The sequence below is a fragment of the Populus alba genome, chromosome 2, assembly GCF_005239225.2.
Source record: "Populus alba chromosome 2, ASM523922v2, whole genome shotgun sequence".
NCBI lineage: Eukaryota > Viridiplantae > Streptophyta > Magnoliopsida > Malpighiales > Salicaceae > Populus > Populus alba.
This window is the reverse complement of record NC_133285.1, coordinates 11,371,123-11,377,085: the sequence shown is the minus strand read 5'-3', so window position 1 is coordinate 11,377,085 and position 5,963 is coordinate 11,371,123. Positions and strand designations below refer to the sequence as shown.

The 5,963-nt window shown below is 37.9% G+C and overlaps 1 pseudogene; it reads left to right on the top strand.

Moving 5' to 3' along the window:
• Positions 1-869: 869 nt before the first annotated feature.
• LOC118044420 (probable boron transporter 2) lies at positions 870-4,343 on the top strand (annotated as a pseudogene).
• Positions 4,344-5,963: the final 1,620 nt, after the last annotated feature.

Below are 5,963 nucleotides of genomic sequence, written 5' to 3'. Positions count from 1 at the left end.
TGCATGCAAGTGGAAAAGATCAAGGGTAGAGAGGATTATTGAACCCAAGCTAATGACTCTTCATTAATTTGACTCACCATTCCCTCTTGACCCGTATTGCTGTCTGCACAAGAAACTGTTATTACTATATATATCTGGAGCTTTCTTCTCTTCCAAGTGCCCAACACATTTGAACTCAAGAGGAGTTTCAAGAAGTCTGCTGCCTCTTTTTTGTGGTCACCAACCCACCAAAATTCTGTACTCTGAACTGCAAACTTTCCCCGTTGGCACTCTTTTTTGTCCTCCAAACTTTGCTAGCCATCGCATCATTAACTCACTTTGTTGTGTATAGCAAGCTCGCCTGTGGATTTATCTTTCTTTTCTTTTTTTGCTCCATCCCTTCTAAGAGTTGATCTTACTGATTATATTTCCAGTTATGTAATTTCTATCACCATCAGTTTCTCAATGGCAAATCCACTCCTCCCTCTAAAATCCCAACATTGTCGCTAGAGGGTATTCTTGCTATCGTCTGAGTAGTCTAGTCATCTGTTACAAGCTTTCAAAGAAGGAAGAAAACAAGTACGCAGTACTTTTCACCACTGAGCTTCCTGTCGGATAACTTCATGGAGGAGACATTTGTGCCTTTCCGGGAATCAAGAATGACCTTCGGGGAAGATTGATGTGTTACAAGCAAGACTGGACAGGTGGATTTAGAGCAGGCTTCAGGTAAAGTCTCATCTCTTAGTGATCACACAAAATTTTGTCGTGCATGGTTTGCAGTAGTTGCCATTTTTCTGACATTTACATTCTTTGCATTTTAGGCCTCCTTTATGAATAATTTTCAATATGATTATTGGTTTCATATATATTAATGTTATTTTCAGGATTTTTGGCTCCCACCACATATATATTCTTTGCTTCCGCGATTCCGGTCATCTCATTTGGGGAACAATTGGAGAGAAATACTGGTATTAACATGAACTCAGCAAGGAACTTTTTTTTTTCTTCTGTTGAATATTCTTTTTTTTCTAAAAAAGATTGATGTTAGCTTGCTGAAATCATGCACATTCTTTTTTCACTTGCGCCAACTTTTTATCAAACCATTTTAATCTCAAGGTGAAAAGAAGAAAAAGAAAAGACATGATGTTCTGTGAAATTTTAGCACATCATGAAATCTACCTTGCACTTGCAGATGGAGTTCTAACAGCAGTTCAGACCCTGGCGTCCACCGCAGTTTGTGGTATCATACACTCAATTATTGGAGGTCAACCTTTGCTGATATTGGGAGTTGCAGAGCCGACAGTCATTATGTACACATTTATGTTCAACTTTGCCAAAGAGAGAGCTGATTTGGGAAGGAACTTATTTCTAGCATGGACTGGATGGTAAGCTGATTAATCCCTTTTTATAGGTCTTAGATGATCTCTTTTTATGCTTGCTTCCTCTGCTTGACAAAAACTTACCTGGTTATATGATCTTGCAGGGTATGTGTTTGGACTTCACTCTTGCTGTTCTTACTGGCTGTCTTAGGAGCATGCTCAATTATCAATAGGTTCACTCGTGTAGCTGGAGAGCTGTTTTGGTCTGCTTATTGCAATGCTCTTCATGCAACAGGCTATCAAAGTAAGAGTAGTTAAAGACTTCAACTGCATTATGATGATGGCATGTTGTTAATTATTGTTAATTAGCAGTTAAACTAAGTAATTGACTTGACTGTTAAGGGTCTCGTGGATGAATTCCGCATTCCAAGACGAGAAGATCCAAAATCAATGGAGTTTATACCTTCATGGAGGTTCGCAAAATGGAATGTTTGCTTTGGTTCTATCATTTGGCCTCCTGCTCACTGCATTAAGAAGCCGCAAGGCAAGATCATGGCGCTATGGGAGTGGTATGTAGATCAAAAATTCAGGTTTCTGATAGAATACTGAGGGCTTTTACTACTTATGATCAGTCGGGAATCTTGGTTACTTTAAAGATTACCATATTCTTTTATTTTGAAAGCTTAAAATCATTTTCCTGACAGGTTGGCTTAGAAGTTTAGTAGCAGACTACGGTGTACCCCTCATGGTTCTAGTATGGACAGCTGTTTCTTATATTCCGACAGGAAATGTTCCCGAGGAATCCCCGGCGTCTTTTCAGCCCAAATCCCTGGTCCCCTGGTGCATATGAGAACTGGACTGTAGTCAAGGCAAGTTCTGTCTCTTCTTTCCGTCATCCGGAAAACAAAAGAATTTTATCTCTACATATTAAACTAAACTAGCTATTTTAATCTTCACATGACAGGAGATGTTAGATGTTCCCATTTCCTACATAATTGGAGCTTTCATTCCTGCTACGATGATCGCGGTGCTTTACTATTTTGACCATAGTGTAGCATCTCAACTTGCTCAGCAGAAGGAGTTCAACTTGAGAAAGCCATCTTCTTATCATTATGACTTGCTTCTTTTGGGATTTCTGGTATGCAAATTCCCTTCTTACTAGAACCGTCTCATCCTACTGGATTTTCTTTTCTCAAACATTCATAATATTTTCATTAATGGTGACAGACCTTAATGTGTGGTCTTATTGGAATCCCACCATCAAATGGAGTCATTCCCCAATCTCCAATGCATACAAAGAGTCTGGCCACTCTTAAGTACCAGGTAATCTACCCTGAAAACTCTCAAAAAATCAAGGTTCTTTCAATAGTCAGTGTTGAAGAAATAAGTTGTCTTGTTTTGTCGTCGTGGTAACTCCGTGCATTAAATCTTTCTAAGACTAGTATTTGCTTATTATGCAGTTGCTTCGAAATAGACTTGTCGCAACAGCACGTACGAGTCTGAGAAAGAATGCCAGCTTGGGACAATTGTATGGAAATATGCAAGAAGCTTATCACAAAATTCAGACTCCTTTGATGTGCCAACAGCCCGCTCAAGTATGTTTGCAACTTATGTTGCTGTTGACCATTTTGTTTTGTCCTGAGAGTAAACATGATCGTAATTTTGGAATTCCTAGATGAAATCAAATTATCTAGTTTCGCAGAAAGTAATTGAGAATTGATAAATATCTTGTGCAGGGTCTAAAGGAATTCAAAGAATCAACCATCCAAGCAGCTACATGTACAGGCCATATAGATGCCCCAGTCGATGAGACAGTATTTGACATTGAGAAGGAAATTGATGACCTATTGCCTGTTGAGGTCAAAGAACAACGTGTAAGTAATTTGCTTCAAGCCACGATGGTTGGAGGTTGTGTTGCAGCCATGCCCTTCCTCAAAATGATCCCAACCTCAGTCCTTTGGGGCTATTTTGCCTTCATGGCGATTGAAAGTTTGCCTGGTAACCAGTTTTGGGAAAGAATATTATTGCTCTTCACCGCACCGAGCAGAAGATACAAGTAATGACTTCAAATCCTTCATCTTTTACAGCTCCACATGTCTTGCTTTCTCGCTTGTTCTCATGTCTGAATTAACTTATTTTTCTTGCAGAGTACTTGAAGATTTCCATGCCACATTCGTAGAAACAGTTCCTTTCAAGTCAATTGCCATGTTTACAATTTTCCAGACGGTTTATTTGCTGATATGTTTTGGTCTCACTTGGATACCGATTGCGGGCCTCATGTTTCCCTTGATGATCATGCTTTTGGTTCCAGTAAGACAATACTGCCTTCCCAAGTTTTTCAAAGGAGCACACCTTCAAGACTTGGATGCAGCCGAGTATGAAGAAGCACCAGCTTTGCCATTCGATCTCGCAACAGTAAGATTCCTTTCCCAACATAATTAAAAGGAAAATCCATCCTCCATTCACTTCCACTTCACATTTACAATTTCTTCACTTTGTCTATAGGAGGCAGAGCTGGGGGGAGGAGCTGCTTATGGAGGAGATGGAGAGATTTTGGATGAGGTTATCACCCGAAGCCGTGGAGAGTTCAGGCACACGAGTAGTCCTAAAATCTCAAGCTCCACTACAACACCAGCAAATAATCCTAAAAGCCATCAAAGCCCTCGTCTCTCGTACACATATAGTCCTCGTATAAGTGAATTAAGAGGGGAGAAAAGTCCCAAATCCGGTGGAAGAGGGCTTAACAGTCCAAGGACTGGAGATCAAAAGTTATCTAAACTGGGGAAGAGTCCTTCAAGTTCAGAACAAAACTAGTGGCAAATTTTTTTGGCTTATCTACCAGTAAGGAGCTTGAGATTGGCTTGTGCTTGCACCATTTCCCTTTCAAGTGTGTTGTATTAGTGTAAAATATCCCTTCTCTCTTATCTTCTCCTTTAGAGAAAAAAATTGTAACTTACAATGGAATAGTTGCTTTGTTGTAATAAGGGTGCTAGTATATATTTGTTCCGGCTATAGTAGTGCAATGCCACTGTCTTTATGATGAAATTTAGTCGCTCTTAGTTAGAATTCCAAATAGTCAATTTATAATTCAGCGTAGCCATACTTATTTTTGCTCCTGCTGCAAGGATCCCATCTTGATATCACTTCCAACCATATTACCGATGCTTCAAGCTCTTACAATTAATACATGCTCTACTTTCCAGAGGTTTTTTTTTTTTTTGGGTATGTAAAGCAGAGCATAATGTTTGAACCTAAAATTATTAAAGCTGAAAAACAGAAACTAGAGACTGGTGTATTTAATAGTTGAAAGAATTTGATCCTCCTAGAGTCCGTTTGGCAACGCGTTAACTGTTACGTTTCTTTAAAAACACATTTATTAAGTGTTTGGTTACTGATTCTTAAGAAATCAAAAAACATGGCCCCATCATTTACAGCGGCAGGAACACGATTTTGGCGAAGCAATAAAATCCTTTTTTTTTCACAAGTTTCAACCTGTGGTTGGAACGATTAGTGGCTAATTATGTGCACAGTGCAAGTGAATTGCACTGTGCACGCGAACAGTGCAACTGATTGCATTGTTCACGTGAACAGTGCAATTCACTTGCACTGCTCGCGTGAGTTTTTTTTTTTTTTAATATGTTTATTTTCTGTACATTTTTTTTTTAAAAAAAACTAGTTTAGAGTAAATTAAATTTACTTGTATTGCCATGTAAACAATATTTTTTTTCCTGAAAAATTAGTGTAGAGCGAATTAAATTCACTCGCACTGTAATATCAAATCAATTTTATTCCTGATAATATTTTATCTAATTTTATTGCACGCTTAAAAAATTATAGAAATTATAGTTCTTATCGGATGAATTTTGTACGTAATGTAATTGTAGATGGTTTAATGGAATAATAAAAAATATTTCATATAAAGTATTATTTATTTCATGAAATAATAACAATAGTTAAATCTACAACCTTTAAATTAAAAACCATCAATATATATATATATATATATATATATATATATATTTAAATTATTATTTTATAATTTTAATTTCAAAAGCATTCTTAACCAAACACATTAAACTACTTTTTATTCAACCTCAATTTCAACCACAGTTTTAACCAAACACCTATTTTTTCAAACCAACCTCAATTAAAAGTACTTTTTATAAAACAATTTTTTTCAAACTATAACCACAACAGCTACCGCAATACCAAACACACCAAACACAGAAGAAATCAAGAAACGCGAGGATTTGTTCACAACGAGACCATGACTTTGGAGGACCTCTTGATGGACAAGTAAAATTGCCAGTGCCCTGAGACTGTAGCTATTTGTAAGCTTGTTTTGGACAGCTGGTGAGGGTGAGGCCTTTTCTTCTGTAGTTATACTTGCAGCCCATGGGTCAACGCTTCAGTGAAAAAGGAATCATGTAGAGGGCTGGTCTGGAGCACAAACCTGATATGAAAAATGGTACTTTGTGACAGAGAAGATGTGGTCAGAATTTTTCCCACCAAGAATTCCAAAGGAATAGAAGAACAGAGAGCTGCTTGGCTATAAACTCCTAGGTCCTCCACTCTCAATTGGGAAAAATACGAGAGAGTGAACACTACTGAACAGGATCTGAGTGCTTTCCACAACATAGATTTCGGTGGGCTACTGTTCTTCAC